This window comes from Triticum aestivum, chromosome 6D, assembly GCF_018294505.1.
Source record: "Triticum aestivum cultivar Chinese Spring chromosome 6D, IWGSC CS RefSeq v2.1, whole genome shotgun sequence".
Taxonomy (NCBI): Eukaryota; Viridiplantae; Streptophyta; class Magnoliopsida; order Poales; family Poaceae; genus Triticum; species Triticum aestivum.
Genome location: NC_057811.1, coordinates 245,742,643 through 245,759,388, shown reverse-complemented (window position 1 = coordinate 245,759,388; position 16,746 = coordinate 245,742,643).

Below are 16,746 nucleotides of genomic sequence, written 5' to 3'. Positions count from 1 at the left end.
AGTGTAACTTGGCTAAGAGAATCATTAGTGGAATCAAGAGAACTACTAGAAGCAACAACATTGGATTTAGCATGATTGCTGTTACTACTAGATGAAGAATCTTTCTTATTCTTGTTGCTAGATTTAACTTGTGGCATGTAAGTGGACAAGAGTAAACACTTGGCAATGTAAGAAGAACTTTTCTTGCGAAGATCATCATTGATTGCTTTTAAGAACTCATCCTCTTGCTCAAGGTTGATCTTTTCAAAGCGTAGCTTCTCATGAGTCTTTAAAAGTTCTCGATGATCTTCCAAGGTAGTTTCATGAGCTAACGTAAGAGTGTTTAGTTCTTTAGTTAGACGCTCAATCTCCTTCTTATCATCGTCATTCGTTTTATCGTCATTAGCATGATTAATAGCAAGTTCATCATAGTTCTCATAACAAGAGTTGTCATCAAGTAAATCATCATCTCCTAGCAAATCATCTTCATCACTATTGAAATCAACATACTCGGGGTGTGTTACCTTTGGACCTTTAGCAATGAAGCATCTTCCAATTCCTTCATTTGGTGAGTTAAATATGTCGTAGGAGTTGGTTGTCACAAGTGCTAGACCGGCAATACCTTCATCTTGAATATATTCGGAGTCGGAGTGATGGTCGGAGTCCGAGCCGGATACCCATTCACCAACATGAGCTTGATGTCTTCGTTTTGTGTAGCTCCTTGATGAATTGTCCTTCCTCTCCGAATCCTTGCTTCTCCGAGAGGGTCTTCGTTCATAACGATCATCTCTACTCCTCCTCTCTCTTGATGGTGATTCTTCTCTCCTACTCCTTCTCTTGGGAGAATCTTCTCTTCTTTTGTAGGGAGCCGTACACTCATTGGAATAGTGTCCGGGTCTTCCACAATTGTAGCAGTTACGCTCACGACTAGAAGATCTTTTGTCATTGTAGGACCTTGACTTGGAACTTCTTTCCTTGCTTCTACTCTTGTAGAACTTGTTGAAGTTCTCCACCATTAGGCTCAATTCTTCATTGAAGGTTGGCTTCTCACTTGATGATGTGGGGGCATCACATGAAGCTTTGTAAGCACCACTTGACTTGTTGTGAAGCTCTTCCTTATCCTTAAGTGACATCTCATGAGCAACAATTCTTCCAATGACTTCCGTTGGCTTGAGATCTTTGTAGTTGGGCATCATTTGGATCAATGTGCACACGGTATCATATTTGCCATCCAAGGCTCTTAGGATCTTCTTGATAATGAATCTATCGGTCATCTCTTCACTTCCTAAGCCGTCAATCTCATTTGTGATGAGAGCTAGCCTAGAGTACATTTCAGCGACGCCTTCACCATCCTTCATTTTGAACTTGTCAAGTTGACTTTGAAGCACATCCAATTTGGATTCCTTGACGGAGTCGGTACCTTCGTGCATATCAATCAAAGTATCCCAAATTTCCTTAGCATTCTCAAGACGGCTGATTTTGTTGAATTCCTCGGGGCACAATCCATTGAAGAGCATATCACAAGCTTGAGCCTTGTATTGCAGCATCTTCAACTCTTCCGTGGTAGCTTCACGGTTCGGTTCACTCCCATAAAAGAATTCACCTTGCAAGCCAATACACACAATAGCCCAAACGGCGGGGTTATGTCCAAGAATATGCATTTTCATCTTATGCTTCCAACTAGCAAAATTTGTACCATCAAAGTAAGGACCTCTACGGTGCTAATTTCCCTCGCTAGATGCCATACTCTCCTAGGTTGTGAAACCAAGGCTATGACCACCAAAAGCTATGGAAGCCAAAGCAAATGGAGACCAAAGCTCTCATACCACTTATAGGATCGAAAGAATGTCTAGAGGGGGGGTGATTAGACTACTTGACCAAATAAAAATCTAGCCTTTTCCCAATTGTAGTTCTTGGCAGATTTTAGCAACTTAGCACAAGTCAAGCAATCAACCTACACATGCAATTCTAATAGTGTAGCAGCGGAATGTAAAACAGTTGCATATGAAGGTAAAGGGAGGAGTTTGAGGGAGCAAACGCAATGTTGACACGGAGATTTTTTATCCGTGGTTCCGATAGGTGGTGCTATCGTACATCCACGTTGATGGAGACTTCAACCCACGAAGGGTAATGGTTGCGCGAGTCCACGGAGGGCTCCACCCACGAAGGGTCCACGAAGAAGCAACCTTGTCTATCCCACCATCGCCGTCGCCTATGAAGGACTTTCCTCACTCGGGTAGATCTTCACGAAGTAGGCGATCTCCTTGCCCTTACAAACTCCTTGGTTCAACTCCACAATCTTGACGGAGGCTCCCAAGTGACACCTAGCCAATCTAGGAGACACCACTCTCCAAGAGGTAACAAATGGTGTGTTCATGATGAACTCCTTGCTCTTGTGCTTCAAATGATAGTCTCCCCAACACTCAACTCTCTCTCATAGGATTTGGATTTCGTGGAAAGATGATTTGAGTGGCAAGCAACTTGGGGAAGGCTAGAGATCAAGATTTATGTGGTTGGAATGGAATATCTTGACCTCAACACAAGTGTAGGTGGTTCTCTCTCAGAAAATATATGTTGGAAGTGTAGGCATGTTCTGATGGCTCTCTCCACGAATGAAGAGTATGTGGAGGGGTATATATAGCCTCCACACAAAATCTAACTGTTACACACAATTTACCAAACTCGGTGGGACAGAATCATGAAACTCGGTCGGACCGATTTGGTTCATAATGTGACCGTTAGGGTTTTCGGTGGGACCGACATGTCAACTCAGTAGGACCGATGTCATTAGGGTTAGGGCATAACATAATCTCAGTGAGACCGATTGCACAAACTCGGTGGGACCAATTTTGGTAATAGACAAACAGAGAGTTGGTTAGGCAAACTCGGTGGGACCGATTCGCTCATCTCGGTTGGACCGAAACGTTACGAAAGGGAAGCAGAGTGTTTGCATTGCAATCTCGGTGGGACCGATCGCTCATCTCGGTTTGACCGGAACGTTACGAAGGGAAACAGAGAGATTACAATCCCATCTCGGTGAGATCGAGATCCCTATCGGTGAGACTGAAAAGACCAGGGTTTCTGGCAGTGGCTATGTCAAGAGAACTCGGTGGCGCCGGATAGAAAGTTTCGGTGCGGCCGAGTTTGACTTTTATTTTGGGACATATGTGGATATGAGAAAGTAGTTGAGGGCTTTGGAGCATATCACTAAGCATTTTGAGCAAGAACATCATTAAGCAGCACCTCATCCCCTCTTAATACTATTGGCTTTTCCTATGGACTCAATGTGATCTTGGATCACTAAAATGAAAATATAGAGTCTTGTGCTTTGAGCTTGAGCCAATCCTTTTGTCCTTAGCATTTTGAGGGGTCCACTTTTCTAATCCATGCCATACCAATCATTAAGCTTTCCTGAAATATTTATCTTGAAATAGCATTAGCTCAATGAGCTATATGTTGTTAGGGATTACCGAGACCACCCAGGGATAGTTGCACTTTCAATCTCCCCCTCTTTGGTAATTGATGATAACATATAGATCAAAGCTTCGACAAATGATACTAAGATTGAAAAACATCGTCGCTTTGAGAAGTATGTGATAAGCAAGAGCTCCCCCTAAATTTGTGCATTATTTAAAATTTGCTTTTGAATGGAAATGCACAATCGATTAGGATCATGGGTTACTCTTCCATGTCACATACATCTTGGTGGAGCGCTCAAAATGATAGAAATAGAAAGCATGCACTCATCACCAAGCAATTGAATGATCATATAAGGATATAAGAGATAAGAGAATATCATCCAACAAGCATAAAGGTAGCATATGATCAAACACATGATCAACAAGTATCTCACAAGGACATAAAAGTATCTCACACAAGCACACAATCAAAAAGTAGTTCGACCAAAATAACAAGAGAGATAAAATGCAACACTCTCTCTCGAAGCCTATGATCTATACATTTTTCTCCCCGTTTGGCAACAAGTTACCAAAAAGTTCAAAAAGCATAGTACTAAGCGTCTCTCAGGCTTGATCCTCGGTACGTGGTGTAGAGATGACTCCAAGGACGAAAGCTTCTGTTGATGTAGCTGGAGCTGGTGGAGTGGCTGCTGGAGGTGGTACTGGAGCTGTAGCTGCTCGAGCAGATGTTGTAGCTCTAGTATCTATGACTGGCACTGCAGCAGACCTCTGGCTTCGGGGCACTCTAGCAAAAGCATCTGTAGTTGACTTGCCCTTCTTCTCCTCCACTTCCTCCTGAAGTTGCTCAACTGCTGACTGAATCTCAGTTACTTTGGCATCAAGATCATAGAATTTCTGCTCAATGATCCTCTCAAGCTCTCCTGGTTTTGAGTTAGGGTGGCCAAGCCCTTCTCAATCCTCAAAGTGGATTGGATCAGATATCCAAGCTGATCTTGCTTGGATTTCAAGAACAGTTGAGATGCCTCTTCAACAGTTGGCATTCTTGCAGCTTTCTCTGCCCTTGCCTTCTCTCTCTTCTCTTGTGCTTGCACAGATGTGGGGTCTTCCTCATTCATCACAACAGTGTTATCCTCAAAATCAGGATGCAGAGGAAGGTGCTCCTTGTCCAACAAGTATGTACCTGTGCCCATCTTGGAGTTGATGAGCTCCTGAATCTGTGGAGCATACCCACAACTTCTCTTTTGGTCAGCAGCTGTCCTCTTGATTGTTTCCAAAATCAGACTCATCACTTTGAACTTCTGAGACACATCAAATAAGTGTAGCAAGTTGATAGCATGTCCTCTGACCATCTTGTGATCTCCAGACTTGGGTAGCAATGTGTGCCTAAGGATCCAGTTGATGGTAGGCAGACCAGACAACAAATAGTGTAAAGATCCAAGCTTATGAGTCTCCAAAGCTTTGTCTGGGATCTCCTTGTACATGTTGGCCATAGTGTTGTGGTCTTTCTTCTTGGTGGCATACACATCCAAGTCATCTTCTTGTTCTTCATGGGCATTGATCAACTTGGCCCATTCTTCTACTGTGGATTGGTACCTAGTACCCTCAGACATCCATATAATCTTCCCATCTGGATAGAAATGGGCTGTAGAATAGATTGCATAATCAGCTCATCATTCCACTTGGTGAGCTTCTATCCAACAAATGTATCTACTCCAGAAGCCTTGAAGCTGTCATAGACTCCTGGATAGTGATCTTCATTTTCCTTGATGTACTCCCGGTCTATCTATCTCATGTCACATACTATGGGCTTCTTGTGAAGCAGGGTTGTCTCATAGAAATCTTGCTGTTCCTTTGTGTGGAACCTGTAATCAACTCTTGTTCTCCTCCTGACAGCATATGGATCAGACTGTCTCCACAACCTTAGTCCTGCATCCTTTCTGATCCTCATATATTCTGCAACAGGATGTGCATCATTATGGTCAGGGATCTTTGGCTTCAACTTTCTCAAGACAAGAGAATCATCTTCTTCTTCTGCTTCAGGCACTGGGGCCTTGTTCTTTTCCTCAGCTGGAATACTCCTGGTGTTCCTTTTGGGTTTTGGGGGCTTCTGAGTTTGAGCTTTGGGAGCAGACTTGTAGCGACCCGACCTCAGACGGTCAAGTCTCTGTGCTTAAGTGTCATCCCTGGATCGGTATGCTGACACACAGAGTACTTGAGGATTTATAACAGAGGTAAATCACATGTATAAAGTAACGTAAATGCTACTACCTCAATCCAAATAGCGGAAGTAACAACAAGGTTGTGGATTCCCATCAACACCAACGGCAAAGTTGAGTGTAGAAATCGTAACCCTAACGTATCACTTACTCGTCGTAAGATCCTGCAATATGAGACGTTGCAGCCACAAAGGATCAGTACATTGAATTTACTTGCAAATTCACACCATAGAGAAATGATGAACAATGGCTATCACTACATGCATATATGGCTGGTGGAAAAGCTCTATGGTTATAAGGTTTTTGCGAAAAGCCAATTTTTCCCTACTACAAAGGAATATATTTTATTTAACTACAAAGTTTGTTGAAAAATATTGAGAAGGTAAACCCCCTCTCAATCCCAATTAAAAGTGATCATTAACAACCCAACAAATTATTTAAGTAGTGATGAGATCAACATGATAATCCAAGAACCAGATACTCAAAACGTTCATAACCGGGGACACGGCTAACCATGATTAGTTTGTACACTCTGCAGAGGTTTGTGCACTTTTCCCCACAAGACTTGATCTCCTCTGTTTGATTTCTCGCACCACATGATGTTTGAGAAATGGATGACCGAGACACAGTCTTTCAGAAGCGTTAGCACCTTACGATGGGTAGACCGTACCACCTACATCCCCTACATCTGCTAGTCTACCACTGTAGGAGTTCACACGACTTAATCAACTATGCTAGAGCCCATAATAGCTTGTGGCTGCACACGGAAGTTTCTAGTATGAATAATCTTATGATCCCTTTGAGCCTGGGTGGCAGTCCATAGGAGAATCACACGGTACCCCGGGATTTCCAAAAAAACAGGCAATCACTGGGTACCCCAAGTGCCTCAATCCACCCAGATGTGTATTTGAGTTGCCACCTTAAGTTGAACCATTAATTAACAACCTCACATCTGTCATGGATACACTCAAACCCAATCCACGTCTATGAGCATAGCATAGCAATATAAGCATAACGTAGAAGTAAATCCCAGGGTTTGACAATAAACAGGTGAATAGGTACTACCTCAGCTACTTCCCATCCCACAATTTAATTCAGATCCTAACCATGCAATTGTTTGGGGATTGATCCAATGCAGTAAAACTGGGTAGTAAAGAGGTATGATCAAAGTGTGAACTTGCCTGCAATGTTGATGAAGATGATTCGCACTCAACGCTCTTGATAGATCTACTCGTCACACTCCGGTCAATCTATCGTAAGCAAGCAATAGTAACCACACATAAGCAATCACTCAAACGATCAGAAAGATCGAAGAAGACAACTCGGAAAACATCAAAACCAAGCAAATAACTCTTGCAACATAAGACAATTTCTAACAGTACCAAAATTATGTGAATTTGGCCTTATCAGAACGTTTAGGTCAAGAGCTTTACTTTGCAAAAAGAATCAACTCAAACGGAGTTATAAAACTCGAGTTATGATCAAACGAAGTTTGAATACAAAACTGATCTAATTCAATTTTTAAAATTTTCAAAAACATGTTTAAGTTGATTATCTGGATAGAGGAAATCGTAACGAAGAGGTGGGCGTTGGTTTCATCTAATTCCGGCTAACGAGCAAAAAGTTATGAGTGTTGCACGATCAGGGACTAATCTATAAATATATTATTCACGGATGGGTCCCTGGAGAGAAAAATCAAATGAAAAGAAAAACTCTACGATACGAACGTTCGCTATGAAACACTAACGAATGAAAATCGTTCGCTGTGAATACCTAACCAGCGAACGTTCTCGAAATAACTAGGCTAAAAAGAAAACCGATCTAATAATATAAAACCGAACTAAAGAAAAACCTAAAAAGAAAACCGGGTCGGTTTGTACCAGTTTGGGGCGGTTTTCCATCGAAAACCGGCGGCGGCGGTTAGCGACGGACTCCGGCGAGGGCGGCGCGGCTCCGGCGACTGGGAGGAGCGGCGGTAGCGGCGGGTGGCGGCGCGGCTACGGCGGCAGGCGGCAGCGCGCAGTGGCGAGGCAAGCAAGCGGCGGCGGCGGGGCGGAGTGCGGCGCGGCGGCGTGAGGGCGCGGAGTGCGGCTATATATAGCCTCGGGGGGGTGGCGCGTTGCGTGGAGGAGGGGGCAAGGCGGCGGAGGACTCCGGGCGGCGTACGGTCGTCGAGGCGGAGGCGGTTGCGGCAGCGCTCGGGACTCGGTCCCGAGCTCGGTGGCGAGGCGGACGGCGCGTCGGGCTGGCTGGGCCGTGACCTGGCTGGCTGGGCCGGCCCGGTACGGTCGGTCCAGAAGTTTTTTTTAAATAACTTTTTTTTTAAAACATAGACAAAAATAATAAAAACAAATAAATAAAAAAATTATATAGGCGTATAATATATCAAAATTTTCAGAAAAAGATTTCCTACAGCATGAACATTTTTCTAACGTCAAATAAAATACACAAGAATTCCAATAAATCTAACACTGCTCCTGCTCTAATAAAATCCAATAAAAATCATTTTAGAAATACCAAAATTAATTCAAATTTATTTCTCTCCAATTTTATGATGTAGGGAATCATTTTACCCTAATTTTTGTATATTTTATTTTTGGAGAAAAATAATTTGAATAAAACCCAATAACTCCAAATTGAAAATAATTTTCAAAAGGACTTTAAATTTGATCCTTTTAAACTCCCAAGTCATATTTCATATGTTTTGAAGAAGTCATTTTATCTTCTCTCATGAAAATCATTGAGCTGCTTGAAGTTTATGAATTGGAAATATTTTCGAATGAAATTCAAATATTTTCAAATACCCTTTTCATTTAATTAAATGGAAGAGTCATGTCATCTTCTCTCGAGGGTTTTGTATTTGAAAAGGATTTGAATTCCCGGAGATCAAAAAGCAAAAAGGTGAAAGTTTGGGAAAGTCCTTTTATTCCCTCTCATTTAACTTTCAAAAGTTTCAAATTTCACTCACTTTCAGTCAATCAATCAAACAATCAATCAAATCTATCTATTTATTATAACATTCCAAAATTTAGAATTTTGGGATGTTACAAGACTTGGGCTTAGATGGAGCAGCCCCTGATCTGATTGCATCTCCCATAAGCTTCTGAGCTTTTGGGTGCTGGTGCAACATCCTCTTCTTCTTCCTCTTCTCCTTCAGAATCTCTCTTCATTGAGGGCTTGCCAAGAATTCTGGCAGTAGTGGTTCTTTCCCTCTTCTTCTTCTTGTCCTCACCAGCTGCTTCTTCTTCAGATTCAATGATGAACTTCATAGTTTCACCTGTGGCAACTTTCCTTGGCTTTGACATTGGCATCCTCCTTGCAGGTGCCTTCTTGTTCAGTCCTGGCTTAACTGCAGCAGCTGTGCCATAATCCTTCTTTAGCACTTTCTTCTTGGAGCTTACTTCCTCCTCAGTGGCCACATAGTCCTCATCCTCTGATTCTAAGGTTCTCTTCTTCCTAGACCTGGTGGCTGCCTTTGGCAAGTTGCTTGGAGTGCTCCTGCTACCATCATCAGAAGTGCTAGAGGGATCTGAGCCCTCACTCAACTGCACATGTTCCTCAGACTTGTTCTGGCTGTCACTTTGATCAGACATCTTGCAGGCAAACTAACAGCAGACCCTGTGAATAGGTTGTAGATGAGGTAGAATAGATCAGCATCACAAAGTACGGAGGTTTTTCAAAACAATTGAGTCAAAAAGCTTACTTTTAGTTCTCTACAGAAGTGATCTCAGAGCTACCGAATTTACAAACTCAGTGATACCGAAGCAACACTTGGAACCTAAAATAGTGAACTCGGTTGGGCCGAGTCACAGTTTGGTGCCACCAAGATTGCTATTGTTTCACAGAATCTTGAACTCGGTCACACCGATTTGCACGTTTCGGTCGGACTGAAAAGCGCATGTGCAATGGCCTAAGCCGAATCGGTGAGACCGATTTCTATAGTTCGATCGGTCCGAGATGAGTTCTGCGGAGAGCTAACTCTAAATTTTTTGAATCAGTCTATACCTAAGGAAGTTTTAGCTGGATGGATCAATCTCAATCGTGGCAAGAAACATGGCCATGTCCTTGTGCTAGGAATCGGAGTGAAAAAGACAGCACAAGGGGTCAAACACTTACCCTAGAGCGGCGAGTGTTTGCTACGGCGGCAACGGCGGGGCAGATTACCGTTGACGGCGGTGGAGAGTAGCGGCGGGAGGTCGCTGGTGGTGAGAGGACGATCCGGAGACCCGAAGAGGTAGAGCAGGTCACGCGCGGGTGAAGGGTTTCTGAAAATTTTCCAAAATTTGACTCGTCAGTATATATAACCTGACCCTGTCGGTGTGACCGAGTGGAACAACTCGGGGGCACCGAGATGCAAAACTGCAGGCAGTTACTGCAACTCGGTGTGACCGAAAGATTCTAATCGGTTGCACCGAGATTGAAAACCTAGATCAACTAAGTGATCTTGGTAGGACCGAAAAGGATGAATCGGTCGGACCGAAATGCACAAAGAGGTTTTGGAATTTTAATTTTATGACGAATCGGGGACTCCGAGTGCTCCTCACACAGAGTGGTTCGAATCTGACTTGATCAAACTTTGTGATGTAGCATGAATAGAGTTTTAGACGAGGAAAGCATAGATAGCTAGAGGGAGTTCTTAGGCATTCTTGTCCATCCATTTGGCAAAAGAGAAAAAGCCAAACAATCAAAGCAAGAAATGGATGTCCTCGAATGAGAGAAAACTATGCATCCCACATGCTCACACAATAAAATGACAAATGAAATATGTGACAAAGCATGCACAATCACTCTAGCATCTATCAAGCAATTGGCGATGACTATGTCATCTATATATGAGTATATTGACTTAGGAGTCAAATGAGAACATTTGATCATAGGTCATACTCATCGTTTAAGCACAAGTGGGGTTACCACTTTTACGTAAAGCATTGTTGTGTTCACACCATTAGAGTTGCTTTAGCTCAATTCTTAGAGTAAAGCTCCCCCTATATGTGATATCCCCCCTAAGAGGGATGAACTAACCTTGGGTTTTGTCGATGATGACTTCATGTAGGTAATGAAGATGTGGATGCTCAATGTTGATGTAGATCATTCGGAGCATTCCATTGGAGTGAGTTGCACTTTCAATACCTACACGGCTTAGTCCCACAAGGAACAAATAAGGATATCCATAGACATAGAGTGATGTATACACAAGATGATGTCCATGAAAGCATTAGGTTACCTTGTCCCTTGTCTTACCAACAAGAGGGTTTGTGACTCCATGAACTAGTGCAAGATATGGAAGATGTTTGCACTTGTCCTTGCCAAAATAATAAGAGTGAAGTATGTTGGCGGAGTCAACCTCAAGGATTCTCTAGTTCTTCTTCTTAGGGATCTACACCATCTTGATGGGAATCCTCGGAGTTGTAGTCGTACTTGATGAAGTAGAACTTGATGTAGTCTTGGGAACCCACTTGACCAAGGCCTTAGGAGCTTCTTCAAATGCATCAATCTCCTCTTGAAGCTTGTCCTTGCCTTTTAGCTTGTGGTCTTGTGGTGGAATATCATCTTGAGCTTGTGTTCCTTGGAAAGAAGTAGGATCATACTTCTCTTGTTGAGGAACAAACTTTGTCTTGGGGTATTGATCTTCTTCCCACTTAACTCCATTGGCATTGAACTTTCGTTCAAAACCAACACCTTGATTCTTCCGGTGCCTTCCTTGCTTGCGTACAATTTCCTCAAATTGCTTACTTCCGGCAAGGCTCTTGTAAACACCTTTCTCTATAATTCCCTTCAATAAGCTATTTTATTGCTCAAGTGTAACTTGGCTAAGAGAATCATTAGTGGAATCAAGAGAACTACTAGAAGCAACAACATTGGATTTAGCATGATTGTTGTTACTACTAGATGAAGAATCTTTCTTATTCTTGTTGCTAGATTTAACTTGTGGCATGTAAGTAGACAAGAGTAAACGCTTGGCAATGTAAGGAGAACTTTTCTTGCGAAGATCATCATTGATTGCTTTTAAGAACTCATCCTCTTGCTCAAGGTTGATCTTTTCAAAGCGTAGCTTCTCATGAGTCCTTAAAAGTTCTCGATGATCTTCCAAGGTAGTTTCATGAGCTAACTTAAGAGTGTTTAGTTCTTTAGTTAGACGCTCAATCTCCTTCTTATCATCGTCATTCGTTTTATCTTGATTAGCATGATTAATAGCAAGTTCATCATAGTTCTCATAACTAGAGTTGTCAACAAGTAAATCATCATCTCCTAGCAAATCATCTTCATCACTATTGAAATCAACATACTCGGGGTGTGTTACCTTTGGACCTTTAGCCATGAAGCATCTTCCAATTCCTTCATTTGGTGAGTCAAATATGTCGTAGGAGTTGGTTGTCACAAGTGCTAGACCGGCAACACCTTCATCTTGAGTATATTCGGAGTCGGAGTGATAACTTCTTTCGAATTGATGGTTGAAGTCGTTGCCGGATACCCATTCACCAACATGAGCTTGATGTCTTCGTTTTGTGTAGCTCCTTGATGACTTGTCCTTCCTCTCAGAATCCTTGCTTCTTCGAGAGGGTCTTCGTTCATAACGATCATCTCTACTCCTCCTCTCTCTTGATGGTGATTCTTCTCTCCTACTCCTTCTCTTGGGAGAATCTTCTCTTCTTTTGTAGGCAGCCGTACACTCATTGGAATAGTGTCCGGGTCTTCCACAATTGTAGCAGTTACGCTCACGACTAGAAGATCTTTTGTCATTGTAGGACCTTGACTTGGAACTTCTTTCCTGGCTTGTACTCTTGTAGAACTTGTTGAAGTTATTCACCATTAGGCTCAATTCTTCATTGAAGGTTTGCTTCTAACTTGATGATGTAGGGGCATCACATGAAGCTTTGTAAGCACCACTTGACTTGTTGTGAAGCTCTTCCTTATCCGTAAGTGACATCTCATTAGCAACAATTCTTCCAATAACTTCCGTTGGCTTGAGATCTTTGTAGTTGGGCATCATTTGGATCAATGTGCACACGGTATCATATTTTCCATCCAAGGCTCTTAGGATCTTCTTGATGATGAATCTATCGGTCACCTCTTCACTTCCTAAGCCGACAATCTCATTTGTGAAGAGAGCTAGCCTAGAGTACATTTCAGCGACGCCTTCACCATCCTTCATTTTGAACTTGTCAAGTTGACTTTGAAGCACATACAATTTGGATTCCTTGACGGAGTCGGTACCTTCGTGCATATCAATCAAAGTATCCCAAATTTCCTTAGCATTCTCAAGATGACTGATTTTGTTGAATTCATCGGGGCACAATCCGTTGAAGAGAATATCACAAACTTGAGCATTGTATTGTAGCATCTTCAACTCTTCCGTGGTAGCTTCACGGTTCGGTTCTCTCCCATCAAAGAATTCACCTTGCAAGCCAATACACACAATAGCCCAAACGGCGGGGTTATGTCCAATAATATGCATTTTCATCTTATGCTTCCAACTAGCAAAATTTGTACCATCAAAGTAAGGACCTTTACGGTGGTAATTTTCCTCACTAGACGCCATACTCTCCTAGGTTGTGAAGCCAAGGCTATGACCAGGGTTTGCATTGCAATCTCGGTGGGACCGATCGCTCATCTGGGTTTGAACGAAACTGTACGAAGGGAAATAGAGAGATTACAATCCCATCTCGGTGAGACCGAGATCCCTATCGGTGAGACTGAAAAGACCAGGGTTTCTGGCAGTGGCTATGTCAAGAGAACTCGGTGGCGCCAGATAGAAAGTTTCGGTGGGGCCGAGTTTGACTTTTGGTTTGGGACATATGTGGATATGAGAAAGTAGTTGAGGGCTTTGGAGCATATCACTAAGCATTTTGAGCAAGAACCTCATTAAGCAGCACCTCATCCCCTCTCAATAGTATTGACTTTTCCTATGGACTCAATGTGATCTTGGATCACTAAAATGAAAAATATAGAGTCTTGTGCTTTGAGCTTGAGCCAATCCTTTTGTCCTTAGCATTTTGAGGGGTCCACATTTCTAATCCATGCCATGCCAATCATTGAGCTTTCCTGAATATTTATCTTGAAATAGCATTAGCTCAATGAGCTATATGTTGTTAGGAATTACGAAAACCACCCAGGGATAGTTGCACTTTCATCGAGCAGCTGTCCGCACGACACCTCCTACATCCATAAAAACCAAGACATGTGGCATCACGTGAATGGTTTGCAGAATTTTGGATTTATTAGAATTTAAAAACCAGGCGTCTCAATGTTTTGCCGGCAATCAACGGTGCCATAGTGTTTCAAATTCATTTCCATTTCTTGCATGGGACCTAATCATGCACCCAATGACACATATTTGATTTTTCAACCAATTTATATGCACTAGAGCATGTGCATGTAGTTCAAATTTGAATTATGCACATAAATGCATTCAAAACTCAGCTAATGCATAAAAATGTCCAAACGAACCCCAAAAAATCACAAAAAATCACACAACGCTCCTATTGTTCTATGTTGACACGAGAAAAAAATTGAAAGCAATAAGAGGCAATGGATATCGTTTCGCCCACAAAGGTGGGACGTTCCCTACCGAAAACCATCATGCTTGTTGTGAGAAGCTCCGGTTTGTGAGAAGCATATACCCAAACCTGCCCCAAATGGGACAAAATTCGTACCACGGCATGTTGATGCCCCTCCATGATAGCATGCCAAGTTTCGTGAATTTCAGACAAGTTTTGGATTTACTAGAATTTAAAAACCAGGCATCTCAATGTTTTGCCGGCAATCAACGGTGCCCCGGTGTTTGAAATTCATTCCCATTTCTTGCATGGGCCCTAAGCATGCACCCAAGGACACATATTTGATTTTTCAACCAATTTATATGCACTGGAGCATGTGCATGTAGTTCAAATTTGAATTATGCACATAAAATGCATTGAAAACTCAGTTAATGCATAAAAATGTCCAAACGAACCCCAAAAAATCACAAAAAATCACACAACACTCCTGTTGTTCTATGTTGACACGAGAAAATTTTTGAAACAATAAGAGGCAATGGATATCGTTTCGTCCCCAAAGGTGGGACGTTCCCTACCGAAAACAATCATGCTTGTTGTGAGAAGCTCCAGTTAGTGAGAAGCATATACCCAAACCTGCCCCAAATTGGACAAAATTTGTACCACGACATGTTGATGCCGCTCCATGATAGCATGCCAAGTTTCATGAATTTAGAACAAGTTTTGGATTTACTAGAATTTAAAAACCAGGCATCTCAATGTTTTGCCGGCAACCAATGGTGCCCCGGTGTTTGAAATTCATTCCCATTTCTTGCATGGGACCTAAGCATGCACCCAAGGACACAAATTTGATTTTTCAACCCATTTATATGCACTGGAGCATGTGCATGTAGTTCAAATTTGAACTATGCACATAAAATGCATTGAAAACTCAGTTAATGCATAAAAATGTCCAAACGAACCCTGAAAAATCACAAAAAATCCCACAACACTCCTGTTGTTCTATGTTGACATGAGAAAAAAAATTGAAAGCAATAAGAGGCAATGGATATCGTTTCTTCCCCAAAGGTGGGACGTTCCCTACCGAAAACCATCATGCTTGTTGTCAGAAGCTCCAGTTTGTGAGAAGCACATACCCAAACCTGCCCCAAATGGGACAAAATTTGTACCACGTCATGTTGATGCCGCTCCATGATAGCATGCCAAGTTTCATGAATTTCAGACGAGTTTTTGATTTACTAGAATTCAAAAACCAGGCATCTCAATGTTTTGCCGGCAATCAACGGTGCCCTGGTGTTTGAAATTCATTCCCATTTCTTGCATGGGACCTAAGCATGCACCCAAGGACACATATTTGATTTTTCAACCAATTTATATGCACTGGAGCATGTGCATGTAGTTCAAATTTGAATTGTTCACCTGAAATGGCTACAAAACAAATTTAACGTCTAAAATGTTCAAACGAACCCTGAATAATCCCAATTCTTTTACGACACACATATAGCTGCATGTTCACTCCAGATAAAAGGTGTAGCAATTCAAACACCGTCCATTGCCGCTGGGACCCCATTATGTAATTCAAATCAAGATGACAAATCAAGTAGATCGCACACAGTTTTATATCAGCAAGCGTGTGAGATGTAGTACAAAATATCTTAGAGCACCGTCGGTGTATAGGACGCCTATGGCTTACGCAAGAAGGTGCGTCGGCTACAGTCCACAACCAGCGTCTCAAACACACTAGCTCGCTCCCCAAATATCATTTCACTATTCAATCGTCGCCGGTGAAAGATGGGCCATGGACCCGCGTGGTGAGGGCAACTTCGGTGGTCCACTCCGGCGAGAGCGCGGCAGCAGCCGCCATGCGCGTGCTAACAAGGTGCATCAGCGCGACCGCAATTTGCGACCGGGCGGCAAAGGCAGCCCAAACAGCCGCTGTTGCTTCTCAGGTGGCGCTAGCAACATCTGCCTCGGGGATAGCAACTGGCGAGAGCGGCACAACATCTGTCTGTTCCGCAGCGGCGGCCTTAGCCCTGATGGAGGCCGCCCACGACCATGTCGAGGCCGCCCACGCCTAGCTCCTGGTGGTCACCGCACAAATCGAACGAAGCTTCTCAGACAATGGTCGACAGCCCACGGCCAAAGAGCTGGCAATCGCCGAGAGTGTTCGAGAAGTCGTCCGTTCCTCCGCCGCATACCTTGCGAAGACGGAGCACATCCAGGCCCAGATCACGTCCGCCCACGCCCAGCGCATGGCGGCCTTTTCCAAAGAGATGGCAGACGCGGATGGCGAGATGCTTGCTGAGTATGGTGCGATGGATTCCATGTAGCCCCTTCCCTAGGAGACCGTCGGGCGCGAGCTAGACATGGAGGCGGCGGCGGAGATCGACGAGCACCAGCCGTAGTAGTAATCTATGTTTTGTTTAATTAAGAGCGCCGGTCTTTAATTTGTTAGAGTAATGTTTAGGTCAGCTAGCTCTGTTTAATTGCTGAACTTGCTCGATTAAGAAGTGTGGGTGTGCTGTAGTCTCCTTTGTGTACCCAAGTTATGCAATGACGTGGATGACCACTGTAACCATGGAAATTTGAACCAAAACTTTTGACGTTCAAACTCATCACACACGGGTTAAGCTATCA